This window comes from Mya arenaria, chromosome 7 (genome assembly GCF_026914265.1).
Source record: "Mya arenaria isolate MELC-2E11 chromosome 7, ASM2691426v1".
Taxonomy (NCBI): Eukaryota; Metazoa; Mollusca; class Bivalvia; order Myida; family Myidae; genus Mya; species Mya arenaria.
Window position 1 is genome coordinate 54,777,362 of NC_069128.1, and position 18,130 is coordinate 54,795,491.

The following is an 18,130-nucleotide window of genomic DNA, read 5'->3' on the forward strand; positions in this document are numbered from 1 at the left end:
GCACAACCGAGCGTAAATATTAAGCGAGAAAGTCTAGTGGAACGATGCAGGGTTCATTGGGTTAAGAAGACGACAAATAAGAATGGTATTAAGTTGGTAGAATGGAACTCCTTCCTGATTCCTGCACATGTAAGTTGTAAGTATTGACTATATCGGGATACCATACAGGACACTCAAGTGTTATTTTATATTTTCTTAGTTATCATGCAAATGAAAATAATCATTATCATTTAAAAGTTATTCAGGGATAGTTGCAAATGGTTTGTTTACATTAATTAGTTTTATGAATTTAATTGAATACACAAATTTTTATTAGAGCTTTGCACCAAATTAAATTCAGTTCATTTTACGGGAGTAACCCACACTAGCGGATCCAGAAAGGGGGTGGGACCCCCCCCCCCCCAAAAAAAAAAATATTCTGTAAAGAATCTCAGGACAATTATTCAAAAAATCTTTTGATCTTTGATATCATAATGCTAAAAAAAAATTACCAAAATGCAAAATGTAAAAAAAAATATCAAGTCAGAGAATGGGTTGGAACCGGTGTCGCCAAAATTGCAGTCCAGTGTTGTATCCACTGTGCTATGAAGGCTTATCCTAAACAGTTGGAATATTTAATCTTTATACCTAACTTGTAATATATTGGCGATTTTTTTTATTGTAAATTATGTGGTTCTTCAGTTAGTAAGTTTTAATGCATTGTACACATAGATACCAAGTTTATGTCAGTTTTCGTCAATTTTCTTTTTTTCCGCTATTTCATTAAACAGATTACAGCCCCTTTTAAACAAGTCTTTGGGAGGAACTGTTGGGGATTGTTATTAAAGCTGCATTTTCACAGATTTACCATTCTGACAACTTTTTTTTTCATCATGGAATGAATCATGCAATGTTAGTGCATAAATTATGTCTGCGAACCATGATTTAAAACTGCTGAAAAAATATCAGATAGCTGTTTTTCATATGTACGTTCATAATTGTTGTTCTGTGACTTAAATTTGAACACTTTCAGAAAAATGAAATAATAAGCAGATTTCTCAATACATGACATCTGTTTTATTGTTAGCAATTAAAGGCATTGATTCTCTGAGAATAATAATGTTAAAACAGTCAATCTGTGAGAGTGCAGCTTTAAGACTCATTTTTCCTAAGATCAGCCAAGTTAGTATTATAGCTAATTTTAGCTTAAAAGTAGGTGAATTTTATATTTATTTCAGACCAGATACTCTTGAGGGACCAATTTAAGGGCAAACAGACAAACGTTTTGATGCAAAGAAAGCATTGGATTTGAAAGGTAGATTTTTAACACATATTTACATGTACTCAATGTCATTTACTAGTATAACATAATGTATTCAAGTATAAGATATTTCAAGTATTTGGTCAGGTTGTTAGGTTTAATTGAAACTGTTAAGCAAATAAATGAAAGTCCATGCAATTTTGCATGCACATGTTTTTTGCATGCAGATTTTACTCAGATGGCATAGGGTACAGTTACTCTTGTAACTTGCTTAAAATAAATGCAAATAATTCTGCATGTGTCTGAAGTCATGTTTTATTTTTCTCTACAAATTGTTTTAAAAAATGCAATTGTTTGATTTCCTTTCTTATGTGTTATGCATTGCAGTTCCCATGGAGAAGAAAAATGGAGAGATTCTAAAAGTATGAAGATACTCCTGTGTATAATGAGGAAATCTTGTCAGTGAATGGTAAGTTCTCTTTGGATTAATTCTATGTATAACAATATAAATATGAGGTAAGCCAAGAAATGAGAATTAACATAATTATTCTGCTCAAACATACATTGACATATTAAATATAAAGACATATGTATGATTTGTCTCTGCTATTATTCTCCTACCACTTGATGGTTAGGGTTCATTTGGACAAGTCTTCTTTTATCCATAATTCCAAATGCTTCTGAGATTTCTAACACATATCAAATATGTTGAGGAGAAGTGCTGTGCAAAAAACATTTTTGTTTATGGTATTTTAGAGTTATTGGTCTTTGATTATTTTTCGTTCACTTTTCTATGTTTTTGAGGTATTAACTTCAAACTTCATGCACATATTGGACGTGATAAGAAAAAATAGCCGTGCATATGAATCATTAAATTGTGTATGGTAGTCAAAGAATTGTAAACCTTTGATTATTATCTTTATATTTTTTTATTTTTTTCTTCTCTTCATAACTTTTTTTCATTTTTTACTTTAATTTAACAAAACACTATTCTGTTTTTGGTATATTAAGGATTATTTTCTTATGTTTATTTTGTGCTTGGCAGTTTTAAAATTATTGCCTAATTGGTTACTGTATGCTTAAAAGCAAACATCACTCTCAGTGAAACCTCTTATTACAATAGGTGATAGCTGTAGTTTTTCATGGAAACAAGTGTTTGACAGTATGAGTCATTTTTTAGTAGCAATATATTATGTACATTTAAGGTATAAGTTCTCTTTTGCTAATTGTTCAGTTGTTTTTCAGTTGTTGCAATTGTGGACCAGGCCAGAGTTGTACTAAACCAACTAAGACACAATGAGATACAGGAATGACACAATGAGAAACAGGAAACAGGAAAGTGATGACTGATCGCCACCTGTTACAAATTCATCTAGGTACAGTTTTTATTCCAGATTTGATACAACTGTAAACTGTTTTATGCATGCTATGATTATGTTCATCATGTTTGTTTAAGACCGTGATGATGAGGACTAATCTATTGATTAACCCTTGCCAAAAGGCAAAGTGGATACAGTAATTGTGTAATTGTGCACGTGTGTGTGCGTGTGCACGGAATGTAATCTTGAGCATAAATCCCCCAGGTATTAACTTCAAACTTAATATACAGATAGATCCCTATTGAGAAGAAGTGCAGTGTTAAGGGACCATAACTCTGTTTACAGTTCTTTTTGTTATAACCCTTTGTTATATTTCATACTGAGTTTTTGTCTGCAGCAGAACTTGAAAAGTCTTTGAGGTGTTGATCTCAAACTTCAAATATGTACAGATAGATCTCATTTAGCAGAAGTGCAGTGCACAGAAACCATAACTCAAGATTTTTTTTGTAGTAGTTTCCCTTTGTTAGTTTTCAATGTTATCCTTTGTTGTAATGCACAGTTGTGATCATGCTCAAATATGCTCATTCACATTAAAATTAATTGTCCAGGTTCAAATCCTGTAATAGAAACAATTATTTTCTTTCTGTGTTTTATAGCAAAGTTTATATGAACTATCTATCAATGTAAAATAAACTAAGATTTGTGTGTTTTTATCGTTTCTTATTTATTTGTATATTTTTTGTTACATATTTGTATGTGCATATATATAAAATCTATATCACAAAAAGTGTGGTTAATTTTTAATATTAAGATATAATATGTATAAGAACTATCATATTTCAAAATCAACCATAGAGCTTTTGCAAGATAGATAATAACTTAATGTATCTGATGAACAATAATGTGATTTGGGGATGCCAGCAATAACTTTTCAAGGTGAAAATATGTTCTTGTCATTGATTTTACATATAAGTAATCAGTATGCAAAGCCCTTTCAAATGATACTTATATGGGGTAACTATCAAATTTTAACATTGAAGCCAATGGCACAAATGAATGAAAAGCTCCTTAATAGTTCAATATTTGAAGTCAACAATGGAACTGTGTTTATGTATTGCTTAATGTTCCTTTTTCTTTCAGAAAACTCCCAACATCCAACAAGAGACAGTCTGACTTCAAAATCTTCATTGAAGGCAACTTAATGGACAAGACATCCGTCACATAAAGATTCACTAAAATTGGAATGATATACCAATTTTAACTTTTAACAGACAAATACATTATAGATTTGAAAATAGATTACCCTTAGATAAGTTGGATGATTAACATTTACCTCAACACAGTACAAAGTGCTCATGTTGAACTATTGTGATTGATCATAGTCTGTCCTTCATTTTTATTAACAGTTTCATACAGTGTTAACACTTTAGTATGGGGACTCATTTTTAGCTCAACTTTTCGAAGAACATGGAGAGCTATACTACTCACCCAAGCGTCGGCGTCACCCCTTGGTTAAGGGTTTGCGTGCAAGCACACGTAGGTTAATATCTCAGCAACTACTTGAGGTATTGCATGGAGACTTTATACAATGGTACTCAACCATCCAACCTACTTAATTAACCAAGTTTGATAACTCTACTTTGCATTTAATGCCAATAATAGGCCTTTAATATTTGACTTAGAAATTCTGGTTAAGGTTTTGCATGCAAGCACACATAGGTTAATATCTCAGCAACTACTTGAGGTATTGCATTGAGACTTGATACAATGGTACTCAACCATCCAACCTACTTATTTCAACAAGTAAGATAACTCTAGTTTGCATTTAATGTAAATAATAGGCCTTTATTATTTGACTTAGAAATTCTGGTTAAGGTTTTGCATGCAAGCACACATAGGTTAATATCTCAGCAACTGCTTGAGGTATTGCATTGAGACTTGATACAATGGTACTCAACCATCCAACCTACTTATTTAAACAAGTAAGATAACTCTAGTTTGCATTTAATGTAAATAATAGGCCTTTATTATTTGACTTAGAAATTCTGGTTAAGGTTTTGCATGCAAGCACACATAGGTTAATATCTCAGCAACTGCTTGAGGTATTGCATTGAGACTTGATACAATGGTACTCAACCATCCAACCTACTTAATTTTCCAAGTTATATAACTATAGTTTGCATTTAATGCAAATACTTGCGTTTATTATTTCACTCAGAAATTCTGGTTAAGGTTTTGCATGTTAGCACACATAGGTTAATATCTCAGCAACTACTGGATGAATTGCATTGAGACTTTATACAACCACCCAACCTAATTGAATAATCAAGTTAGATAAAAATTCTGGTTAAAATTTTGCATGTAACCACATTTATGTTAATATCTCCGCACATCATGTATTGCATTGAAATCTAATCTAACAGTGATCCATGCATGTTTCGCCAAAACTTTTCAATCCTTTCACTGAAAAGCAGCGGAATAGTCGAGAGCGCTGTCTCTGTGACAGCTCTTGTCTCTTTGGTCTTTATTCATACTGGCCAGAATATGTTTACCAAAAAAATCTTAGTAGAGATTGATAACTGTTAAGGTTGGACAAAAAGCATGTAGGTTGTTTGTTCTAATAATATAAACTGTAAATGCTTCAGAAACTATATATATAATTTTCGTGATATTTGTCAGTATTTATTCTCGTCAACATTTAAATAATATTAGGTGAAACTTGTTTATTGGTCAAAATGTGTTTGATTAGAGTGGCCTCAAGTTCCACTTTATATGAATGAAATTTGGTCAAGTTTTAGAAATAAACTATGTTCTAGTTTTATAGGCCATATTCTCTTCCCAAGCTTTCCTTAAAGAATGAATGTAGGTAAGATGAAACAGGAGTCACTAAATCAAGTATTAAAAACCTTAAAAATTGCTATTCATAGAGCTATTGTTTCCTCATCATAAATCACAACTTAGCCAGCAAGACTTTTCAACAAATAAGGCATAACATGTAAAAAGTTAATAATTAGGCACATATTTTAGTGAATAAAATCTTGTGAACATATTATTGAAACAAATAATGTGTCTGGTTCTGAGGTGAGCAATAAAGCACATTGCTTAGTAACAATTGAGCTAGCTCATTATTAAAAGTTTGTTTTAAACTTGAATTAAATGAATGCAAATCATATATTATTATTTTTAATCTATATTTTTTTTTTAGTTACCTTGTTCTGTTGTTAATTTCCATACTGACTTGGTCAATTATGGCTAATTGTCTAATTATATTTTAACTTCTAACCTAAATGTTTCATTGTACTTTTGAGTGTTCTGTTAACTATATTGCACATTACCCTATATGACAGTATAAATTCAATAAAACCATGGTTATTAAGTTCCATACATATTGGAGCACATGGTAAGCCTCTAGAAATGTCACTTCTTAAACCTAGATTCTTGATCTGTTCGCCACATTGTTTTGTTATTTTTTTGTTTATAAAAACAAATGAGTGTTTAATGTCAAGGAAACCTTTTTAAAGTTAAAATGTATATGTACATAGATAACTGTCAGATATTATTTACCATTTAATAACTGTCTAAAGGCAAAATTTCCATTCATTTTTATATTTTATTTGGGTCCCTAGGGTTATGGTCACTGTAACTAAAAATAGAAAAATGCTTGGTACTGAATAACTTCAGTTTTAATACATTTAAAACTGAATCTCACAATAAAGGCTGAAGTTCTTGTTGCATTGCAGCATTTCTAGTTAACTTTTTAATTTGACTCTTTTTATTGCTTTCGACAGGCACATATTACATCATTATTGTATTCATTTTTAAGACAAAGCCTCATTTAATTGAGCGTGCTGTCCAAAGACAGCTCTTGTTGACATAATTATAAGACACCTTATGTTATGGTTTATATGAACAATAGCTGTTTCTGTGTATGTTTTAGAAGAAACTTCCATTTCTTATCATATTGATGGACATAGATATACATACATGTACGGGATTATTGACATCAGATTCTTAGGATTAAATTTACTAATGTTCTGTTCATGTTCAAAATAGATACAGTTATGGTAAATGCATAGTCTTGTTTGTTTATAACATAGACAACCATGTCTTTTGGTTGTCCTGGTCTCCTGTCCTGTTATGTGAATTGGGTTTTATGGACATCTTCGATATTGTAGGTCCAATTCTAGTGTCTAGCTGGAAAAGTATTTAGCCTAGGGAGACCTTAGTTTGGGTTATCATGTTGGATATGTCTAAATGTTGGCATGTCGGGAAATGACAATTTTAGGCTATGACAATTTAAAAATGTAGACGTTGCTGGGCAAGGCTCCACACCCAAGTGACTGTCGCATTATATTCTTGAAAAAATGCCTTGGGCTTTTGGTTTGTTATGAATTTTGCGAGTCTGGCAAATATCTGCATTATAAAATTCATCGACATACAGGTGACAGAGAAAAAGGTCAATTTTCAATGATTTCAAAAGATTTATTAACTAAAAGGGGATCATCATAAATGAATACAGAGAACAAGGTTAATTGATTTGACAGAGGATTGATGCAGAGCTTCAAAAATTAAGGAGACAATTTCAGAAAAATGCACATAAATGATTTTTGTTTATTTGTGTTGTTTGATAACTGCTGTGTGTCGATTTTTATTTAATTTCATTTTACCCCCCAAATCACACTTCACACAATACATGGTTTCTACACTTTAGGTTTGTTATACTGTATTATAGTATCTATTGAATACAGTAAAATTTCTGGTCATTGTATTGCAAAATTTGTGCTAATAATTTGCAATTTCAGAAATTCTCATTTTTATTTAATTTTTCAAACATTTTCCCCAAAATTCACATTTCACAAAATTTCATAGTTTCTTTACTTTTGATATATTAAACTGTAATATTTATGAAATACAGTAATTCTGGTCATTCTATTGCAATATTTGAAAAAGTTATTGGCAAATTCCAGAATTTTCATTTCCATTTAATTTTTCATACATTTTACCCCGAAAATCATATTTTTAAAAAAACTGTGTTTCTATATAATATATAATAATGTTAAATGATATATGTTAGCTGCAGTAGTTCTGGTGTTTTTATTGCAAAATAAGGCAGAGTTATTGGCAAAATTCATAAATTGTCATTTTCATTTAATTTTTCCAACATTTTACCCCAAAAATCATTTTTTGCGCCATATAATTGTTCTATGATTTAAGTATATTAAATATGTTGCCTGATATGACATAAATTCATCAAAATTATTTTTGTGCAGTTTTCTCCATTTTTTGTTCAAAAATCTCCGTTTGTATACATTGAATAGAGAACAGAGGTGTTGAAGCACTGCTTCAACACCTCTGAGAATGAGTACAGAGTATAGTGCACGCTACCACAATGTATATAGACTATAACACAGGTTCAAATTTACAGATAGAGAATAGTGCACGCCACCACAATGTATATAGACTATAACAGAGGAATTGATGTAAAGTTTCAAAATCTCTGGTTGATACATTGCATAGAGAACAGGGGTGTTGAAGCACTGCTTCAACACCTCTGAAAATGAATAGAGTATAGCGCACGCTACCACAATGTATATAGACTATAACAGAGAAGTTGAAGTAAATCTTCAAAATCTCTGGCTGTATACATTGCATAGAGAACAGAGGTGTTGAAGCACTGCTTCAACACCTCTAAGAATGAATAGAGTATAGTGCACGCTTCCACAATGTATATAGACTATAACAGAGGAGTTGAAGTAAATCTTCAAAATCTCTGGCTGTATACATTGTATAGAGAACAGGGGTGTTGAAGCACTGCTTCAACACCTCTTGACAATGAATAGAGTATAGTGCACGCTTCCACAATGTATATAGACTATAACAGAGGAGTTGAAGTAAATCTTCAAAATCTCTGGCTGTATACATTGTATAGAGAACAGGGGTGTTGAAGCACTGCTTCAACACCTCTGAGAATGAATAGAATATATACCGTGCACAGTATATACTGGTATAGAATATAACACCAGTGTATGTACTGTCACGGTGTATCGAGCATATCCATATAGTGTATAGAGTCTATGCACTGTGTTGATATAAGATATCAATCTCAACTTGGTCTAAGCATTCTAGATTTAATATTTTTTTCTAGATTCAAATAATTCACTGTTTTCAAGTGTTTGATTTATTGTCTTTGTAATGCATAATGCACCAGTCAATTGTAAAGCCAAGCTGGGAACTGCCTAAAAATCAGTTACCTGGTTAGCTCAGTTTGATATATCTCCATGCAAGTGTTCACATGGTCGTGGGTTCAAGCACCATACCAGTAGCACCTTTTCTCACAGGTTTATTTTAGAACCCATCATCCCGGGGTTGACAATTATGATTTTTTTTATTAAATATTACAGCCATGTTCTTTTGTAAACTTTCAGATTGAAAAGTGCATAGCTACAAGGCTAGTATTGTTAACATCAACTGGAACAAAGCTTAAATGGCTCCCTGACCTGTCTTAAAAATAGGATGGCAATACATCAGACAAGAAGACTATAAGTATTGAGATGGTTCAAGTGAAACCTGAGCCTACCAAAGCTGACAGATTGCGCAAGAAACACGTAAGTGCAGGTATTTGCTGAGATATTGTAATTATTTTTGAAATTTCTCATTCGTTTAGGAAATTCAGTTGAAACAGAGTAGGCAAAAAAAATTGAACACAGGTATATATACATTTTGAATTCTAATTCATTTGAGAACTTTACTGGCCAGCACAGAATGGTAAAATGCTAGTCTACCAATGTAAATGTGCCTGGTTCAATAAAGCTGATGAATGTACTAGTTGTGAAGCCTGGATGTGAATCCTAAGGTCCATACTTGGCTGATAATGCATATCTCTTTAAATGTTCTGACAGTTCAAGCTGCACTTTCACAGATTGACTGTTTTAACAACTTTCTTTTTATTTCTTGGTCTTGGAATGATTTTTTTTATGCGAATTTCTAAACACTGGTCATAACAGACAACTGAAAAAAGTGGATTGCTGTTTTCATATCTTAATTTGAAGTAAAAAAAGACAGCTGAAAAATTGGATCACTGTTTTCTTATTTTAATATGGTCAAAAGATGATGTTTTATGATAAAAATCTCATTATCAGTATTAAAGTATAAGTAATGATTTTAACCATGAAAAAAGTTGTCAAAACCTTTAATCTGTGAGAGTGCAGCACAGATTATAAGTAAAGCGTTAGTAATGCTTTTTACCATAAAACCATTAGTTACGAATGTAAATATAAAAAAACATGATCTTATCTTTTGTCAGCAATCTTATATCATCAGTTTTCATACTGTTTTTCATTAGCTTATTCCAAGCTTAAAAGTAAAAGAAGTTGTCAAAACCTTCAATCTGTGACTGAGAGTGCAGCAACTTATTTTTGTCTTGGAACAAGCCAATATATGCGAAAATGCATGTAAACCATTGATATAAGATAGTTGACAATAAATTAGTCAGAATTTTTTTATATTTAAGTTCCAAATGTTTTATGCATTTTTCTTAAACCGTTAGTAACGCTTAAGTTAAAAACCTTAGTTTTCGACCTGAAATGTTTCGAAAGACTGGAATGTAATATTTTGTCAGCATTCTTATATCACTCAGGTTTGCAGATATTTACGCAAATTGGTCATTCCAAGGCAAAAAATACAAAAGTTGTAAAAACGGTAAATCTGTGAGAGTGCAGCTTTAAGGGGGGCTGTTCCCTCCGAAGTTTCCCTCAGGATAGCTGGCACTGATTTAACGCAGTTTTATCCGGTAAAGCGAATGATTAGAGGCCTTGGGGACTAAATGACCTCAACCTATTCTCATAGATTCGTAGTAGGTTTGCAGAATAAAACAACCTACCATCAAAGTTGTCTTTGATAACACGTTAATAATGGGTACACCGTATGATAAAATAGCGAAAAAAAGTGAAAATTGTCGAAAACCGACATAAACTTGATTTTGATATTTTGATATACAGTGCATTGAAATTTACTAACGGAAGTACCACATAGTTTACAATTAATTTCTTTTTTGCAGTTTTTTCTTATTTTTTTCCATTAAAAATATTAGTAGTTATGTCTAGCTAGTAGAATTCTTTCCTTCTGCGTGATTGGCTAGTCGATGTTATCATGTGGTATAACCAAGTTAGGTATATAGCTTAAATATTCCAACCGCGTAGAGTAAACCTTCGTAGCACAGTGGATACAACACTGGAATGCAATTTCGGCGACCCCAGTTCGAACCCGGCCTCTGACTCATTTTTTTTTATATATTTTTTTTTAAATTATGATATCAAGGAGTTAAACATTTTATTAAATAATTGTCCTGAGATTGGTTACAGAAAAAACAAACTTGTTTTGGTGCCAACCAGGTGTACAGTCCCTTTAAATGACTAAGTGTGATTTGGCTCAATTCTCACCTAATATTTTATAGTGTTGTGGCACCTAAATGATTTGTTTTTAACAACATTACACAGTGTGTGTATACCACGTGATAAATTGCGTCATAAATGCTACGTCGGAAGGCAATATTTTGATTTGAAAAAAGACTTTAAACAAAGATAACTTCACTATTTCTTCATCATTTGAAATGAAACAAAGCATAGACTACGGCGCTTACGGACCCCAACCTTCAGTCTTTTACCAGAGTTTGATTGCGAGTTTAGTTTCTTTAAAGACTTCGACAAACTTTTTCACAATCCGGCCGTCTGATGGAGCACTGTCAAAACATTATTTTGGAAACAGGTTTGTCGAAGTGTTTGATGAAACTAATGACCTCATCAAATTTCGGAAATAAAAAAAATGCGGGCTCTTTAAGCGGCATAGACTGCCCTTTGTTTCATTTAAAATGGTGTTGTAAAAGAAAAGTTATCTTTGATTTAAGTCTTCATTTTAAGCAAAATGTTGCCTTCCGACGTAGCATATATGACGTAATTGATCACGTGGTATACACACACTGTTACATGTGCATATATGTATAAATTTGTTCTTAAATTTGTAATTTAGATTGGAAGATTCATTTTCTGGAAAGTAGAAAAGGGCTGTTACATACTGTTATCACAGCCATGGCAGAAACCATATTGAGGAGCTTGTCCGCATGTAGGAAGAGTTGCGCTACTGGTTGGAGCAGCACTATTCCCTGGCCATACACCAGCACTTTGTTTGTCATAGAGAGCATTTCTGAGCAGTTATGGAGACCACTAACTATGCAGGTATGTCATAATCAAATTCTTGGTTTTTATTTAAAAAAAAATGATAAATTGATCCTCTGTTGAGAAGAAATTTATTTCAAGATTGAAGGCACACACAATAGATTGATGCCCAAAAAATATTTCTAATTTTAATGCATTATCATGTCTAATTAATTTGACTTAAAAGATCAAAGCAAAAAAAAAATGCAAATGATTAAGCTGCAGATATACAAGCATTATTTAGGTGCTTTTTGACTGGGGAAATTGTTGCCACTTGTCTATTAATTAAAGAACACATTTACAATTAATTCAATAATGTTTAATCCGTACACAAATCATATGCCTTTTTAGCTCGACTATTCGAAGAATAAGGAGAGCTATCCTACTCACCCGAGCGTCGGCGTCGGTGTCGGCGTCGGCGTAACCACTTATGTCAAAGTTTGCGTACCACCTAAAATATCTTCAAAGTCCATTGACCTATAGCTTTGAAACTTTGCACACTTGTTCACCATTATGCCCCCACCCTATACACAGGAGGAGGTAACTCTATCAAGCATTTTGACAAAATTATACCCCTTTTTCAACTTAGAATTTACGTTAAAGTTTGCGTACCACCTCAAATATTTTCAAAGTCCATTGACATCTGGCTTTGAAACTTTGCACACTTGTTCACCATCATGCCCCCAGTCTGTACACAGGAGGAGGTAACTCTATCAAGCATTTTGACAAAATTATGCCCCTTTTTCTACTCAGAATTTACGTTAAAGTTTGCAATCCATCTCAAATATTTTCAAAGTCCATTGACATCTGGCTTTGAAACTTTTCACGCTTGTTCACCATCATACCCTCAACCTGTACACAGGAGGAGGTAACTCTATCAAGCATTTTGACAAAATTATGCCACTTTTTCGACTTAGAATTTACGTTAAAGTTTGCGTACCACCTTTAATATTTTCCATTCAATTTATGTAAATATCTCAGCACATCATGTATTGTATTGAAATCTAATCTAACAGTGATCCATGCATATTTCGCCAAAACTTTTCAATTCATACACCGAAAAGCGGCGGAATAGTCGAGCGCGCTGTCTCTGTGACAGCTCTTGTTTGTTTTATCCATCATTATCAATGTCAAAGAATTCAGCATGATCATTCATTAAATTGAATAAAATGCATTAAGTTATATAAACCCTTTAAAACAAAGACATTTCCTAAATCCAATAAAAATAATTGAATATTGATGCAGAGTTCAGTTAGAATATAATATCTTTTTTGCAGGTGTCACAGTGAAATTTGCACCAGTTTGTTTTCTGTGGAGACAAAGAGATAGTGTCCAGCAATGAAAACCCAACTCAAGATCTAACCTTGTTATGCCAATATAAAATAACTGTGTGGGAAAATGGGAAAAACCTGCAGTCAGGAATGCACGTAAATCATCAAAAGAACAGTGTGAAATTAATCATGAATAACTTGACATTTATTTTGTTTGACATATTTATTCATGGTGCAGTGAAAACATGCTTATTTTCTCATGGTTATTTTAATTTAGAATTGATAGGAGGGAATATCACTATGTAGTTTCTGGTTCATCATCAGACCAAAACCCATGTACATGCCCAAATGAGTATTCAAAATTATCAAAATGGTACTTGTTGTATGTAATGTAAGTTAATTAAAATAATAAACAGAAATATTAAATCAATTTCAATTTATTAGGCCCCCTTCAAAAAAGAGGAGTATATTGCTTTGCACATATGTCAGCCAGTAGACCAAAGCTTTTCCAGGTGGTAACTCCACAACTCCTAGACCTATTGTCAAACTTGACATGAAAGTTGGGCTTAACCTGTAGATGACCCTGTATGATTTTAGGGTTAATTGGGTCAAAGGTCACAGTGACCTTGAACAGGAAGGTGTTACAGCATGTCTGACTGATAAGTCGACAATGCCTGCACCTATGGCCCTCAAACTCAACATGGAGGCTAACCCTTACCATAATATGACCCCTATTGATTTAAGGGGTCATTGGGTCAAAATTCAAGGTCACAGTGACCATGAATGCTTAAAGGTTGTGCTAATAATGACTGGACAAAGCCTTCACCCATGGCCTTCAACAATTTCGAGGTTGGGCCTGACCAGTAGGTAAACCCTAATGATTTGTCACAGAGACATTGAACGCAAAAAGCTTGCCTGTGTGACAACTCGGTAAAGCCTGCACCCATGCCTTCAAACTTGAAATTTAGGTTGTGGTGACCAGGAGATGAACCCTTTGGATTTTGAGGTCAAGGTCACAACTCCAATATTGGTCATTAAAACTATGTCATTTACTTATACCCTTCTGCTAAGAGGATACATGTTTATAAGCAAATATCAGCCATCATTTGAATATGATCGAAAACTGTACCAACTACCCTCATAATTTGAATTGTTAAAATTTAAAAACTGCCTCAAAGTCAATGAAAAACCAGCTGTCAGTTCGGTCCATGCATATTTTATTCAATTGTCCAGATATTAGTTTTTTTGTATTACGTCACAGCACCATGCATATATATTTTCACTTTTATATCAAAGAAAGTAACCAAAAAAGAGCACAAATTTTGTAGATATGTGGAATCTGTTGATAGGAGTTGTGGGGGCATTTTTAGGCTTGAACGAGAATCATTTTAATGTTATATTTTTATTATGTCCTCTGAATCTTGGGTATAGTTTGTATTGTATTTGCATTTTAAAGTCATTGGCTTCAACAAACCCTAATGAAATGAAGGCATGTAATTGCTTACTGAAGCGACGTCAAATAGCATATATTTAAGCATTTCTAACATAATGAATATGCATTTAACTGATTTAAAGCGGTTAACATTTAGGAAACTTGAATTAAGATTTTTGAAGGCCATTAGATACATAATTAAGTAGAGCCAATATATTTGTGCTTATTATAATCTACCTTAAAAGATGTTCATCATTTATATGAAATCATTTGATCATGTTTCATTTGAAAGAACGTAGCGGCAGTGTTTGCTTGCTTCAGTAACATCACCGACAGTCTTGCAGCGCTTTCAGCGCTTTGATTATATCAGGGAGAGCGTGTCGCTGAGGTTTGGGTGCTACATTTGCATCTTTAACAGCCGCTTAGGCTCTACTGCCAATCAAACCATTTGCATATATCGAATGCCTTTATAACCGTTTTTGGGGTTTTAAAGTCTTCTCTAATCATTTAATTTTCGTAATATTGTTATACACCGACAGGCATAATTGGGTTATTATCGAATATTCAGTACAGTTGAATCATGAATCGTATCAGATTGTACGTTGTGGTTTGACAAATATCATAGTAGTTATTGAATTATAGCTAGCTGACGTTTAAACTCGATTCAATTTCATGTATACCGATGCTTTAAACGGTGGTCGGTGTCAGGTGTTTTTTGCATTGAATGATTTGACAATCCTTGATAAAAAAAACCTACCTTATGTGGGTTATTTAAATACCCATTTAATGGTTTCAAAGTTTATTTGTTTTACTTGATTGTCGGCAGATTATGAAAACCATCAACGTTATGGAAGCAGTGAAGTTATGACAACGTTCTTTTATCATATCTTTCAAGTCCAATGACTGATATTGACAAAATAGTGGAACGAACAGATCGAAAGACTATAAGTATCTTCCATGGCCGAGAGTGTAAGATAGGTTCATTCCGACTCGAGCGTAGGGTGTTTTGGGGAAACGAGGTTTACCAAGTTTCCGCAAAAACACCCTGCGCGAGTTATCACAATGTGGTGACCATTCAAAAGGAGTTCCATACGGGCATTTTTTCTTTGCCTATGGGCAAGAATTTCTAGCATGGTTAAATTATTGGATCAACTTATCTGAGGTGTGAGAAAGATATATCTACCTGTAGCACTGCGTGCACAACAAAAGTTCCGTTCTCCACAAAAAGACAATCAAATGCGTTTCTAAGAAACAGAACAAAAGATACTTTTATTAGGACGTGTACATATGTTCATCTCCTAACACATGCAGTTTTATTATATATGACAAGTGTATGTACATGGCAAGCGCAAAAATAAGCATACATTTGTTATAACATCAACAAGGAATACAGTCGAGAACTGCTGGTAAAGGTATAAATATATGCATGTTTATAACACAATAATGTCGCCGTATTGGAAAACAACATGGTAACAGAGGACACACTGAATGGTGTTCGACCGGTACGAAATTCCCTTTTTGTTAATTGTAAAATTACTCCTGTTTACCACTATGTATGAATTTGCAGAAAAGAAATCTGCTTCAACACTATTTTCTCACAAATCATGAACATATTTGTCTGTTGATCAAACACCAGGAAACCATTAAAACACGATTTTTCCTAGCATCATTTGTTTACATTAGGAGCTCCTCGGCCATTTTTATCGAAAACAACCTCGGATGTATGCCGGTACATCAGTTGAAGTAGGTCGTAATTAAATCATTAATTAAATGAAGTGTTTTAGAGTTGTATTTATTGATCTAAGTTTAAATTGATTGCCAGTGAAGTGTAGTTTTGCAAACATAACTAAGATTCCCAAGAGTTAAGTCATTAAGTTTAACTGCTAAATGAAATAACTACCCGATCTACATGCAGCGGACTTCAACGTACCGCTTTTTGAGCATGTAAACCATCCAAATGCATCCGAGGTTTTTTTCGATAAAAATGGCCGAGGACATAGCCTGTAACAATGACATAGCCGCATCGTTTGAGTCATCCATCCATCCAAGAAAAAAGTTCGGCAAAATATAATTCATTTACCTTCATATATATATAATTATATCATGAGTAACTTCAAAATTCATACAATAATGCAATGTACACACCATTAAAGGCTAGCTAAATAGAGGAAATGTTGCTTTTAAGAACTTCTTGAAGGGCAAGCATTATGTCGACACCGAATGTGAGGTGTATTTTACTTGCAGAATCACGTTGGTTCGCGACCATTAAATTCTGTGACTAGGTGTGAACGCCTATCAAAACACTTTTTGTGTTAGGCTGGGGTTCCATCCAAAAAACGATAGATAATTTATGGTTTTCGAACGCCCATTTGAATAAATACCAGTATGTGTGCTGTCTACTTGCAGGGAATATTGACAATCGGGGATGTGACTAGTGTCATAGAAAAATATATGCTCACGAGAGACGAATCCACGAGTGAAGATACAGTTTTTCTGTGATCACGAGTAAAATTAAATACGATCTTACACTGAAATCAATAATTTTCTGTTTCTTTTACGCTTATTTTCTAGGCCGCTACCCGTAGGACAACCCTCACGCAACACTAAGATATGCTTTTAATCAGCTATGTACCAAACGTAGTAATCACAATGTTTCTTAAATTGGTTTTCCGCCCTTTTCCGCCTTTATATTAAATAAACTACATATTTAAAATGTTAAACACCTCAGTCAGGATTCGTATTTTTCTTGTTAGATTAGTTGATGCAATTATTATCTATTCATTTGATTAAACTAATTATATTGTTATTCATTATTCTAAATCAACTTAGTTAACAGATGATGGCCACCGGAGGGGAGCAAAACTTCAACAAAGATATACAAAATCTGTACAAAGAATGTGTTACTCCCTTACTGAAGGCATTGCTGCTGCAAAGGGTAAAAGAGCTTAAAGAACCCAATCAACCAGACGAAAAATGGACTGTTAACCTCTTCTTACATAAAAACAAAAGACAATTATTCCCATGTTTGAGGAGTGAACATTTAGAAGATGTGCTCTATCCTTACGAAGAACATACTAATTTGGACAATTGGGATTTTACTGCATATTTGATAGTACTTCTAAATGCGTGTAAGCTTAATGAAAGCCTAGAGGAAGATCTGATCAATTTGGAAGAGCTTGCGAATAAGACACTATTATGTCCAAACAATAAACTGTCAGAGGGGATCTACTTCGCATATCAGGACCACATACGATGTTGCATTAATCAAATTTGTAAAAGTTTGGAGAATGGAGGAAATAGTCAAAATATATTGTCCAGATTTGAAGAAATTTGTCCACCGAGTTCAAGATGCAAATACCAAATTGGCTCCGCTCAGAAATCGGAAAAGGATGGTCAATTCGTTAGTCGGCGTATGTTCTTTTTATTTTACATTTTGTCCTGAGAAAGTTTTGTATTCCAAGCGTAAGATTCGCAGACTTGATGTAATATCATTAACCCTCTAATTTACTCAGGTGATTGCGATGCAATAGCATACTTGGAATGGATGGAAGACAAATTGAAGAATATTGAAGAAAATCCGCTAATACCAGGTAATATAAACATCATTATAAGACGAGGTGCGTTCAGTATGTAATGTACTTGCTTATAACTTGATATCA

General features: G+C 33.3%; 1 long non-coding RNA gene across 1 annotated transcript; it reads left to right on the top strand.

The window, feature by feature from the left end:
- Positions 1–63: 63 nt before the first annotated feature.
- Positions 64–4,015, top strand: LOC128241801 (uncharacterized). Its single transcript, XR_008262476.1, has 5 exons — positions 64–136; positions 1,218–1,294; positions 1,628–1,709; positions 2,486–2,616; positions 3,700–4,015. It is a non-coding gene; the product is annotated as an uncharacterized LOC128241801 (long non-coding RNA).
- The last annotated feature ends 14,115 nt before the right edge of the window (positions 4,016–18,130 follow it).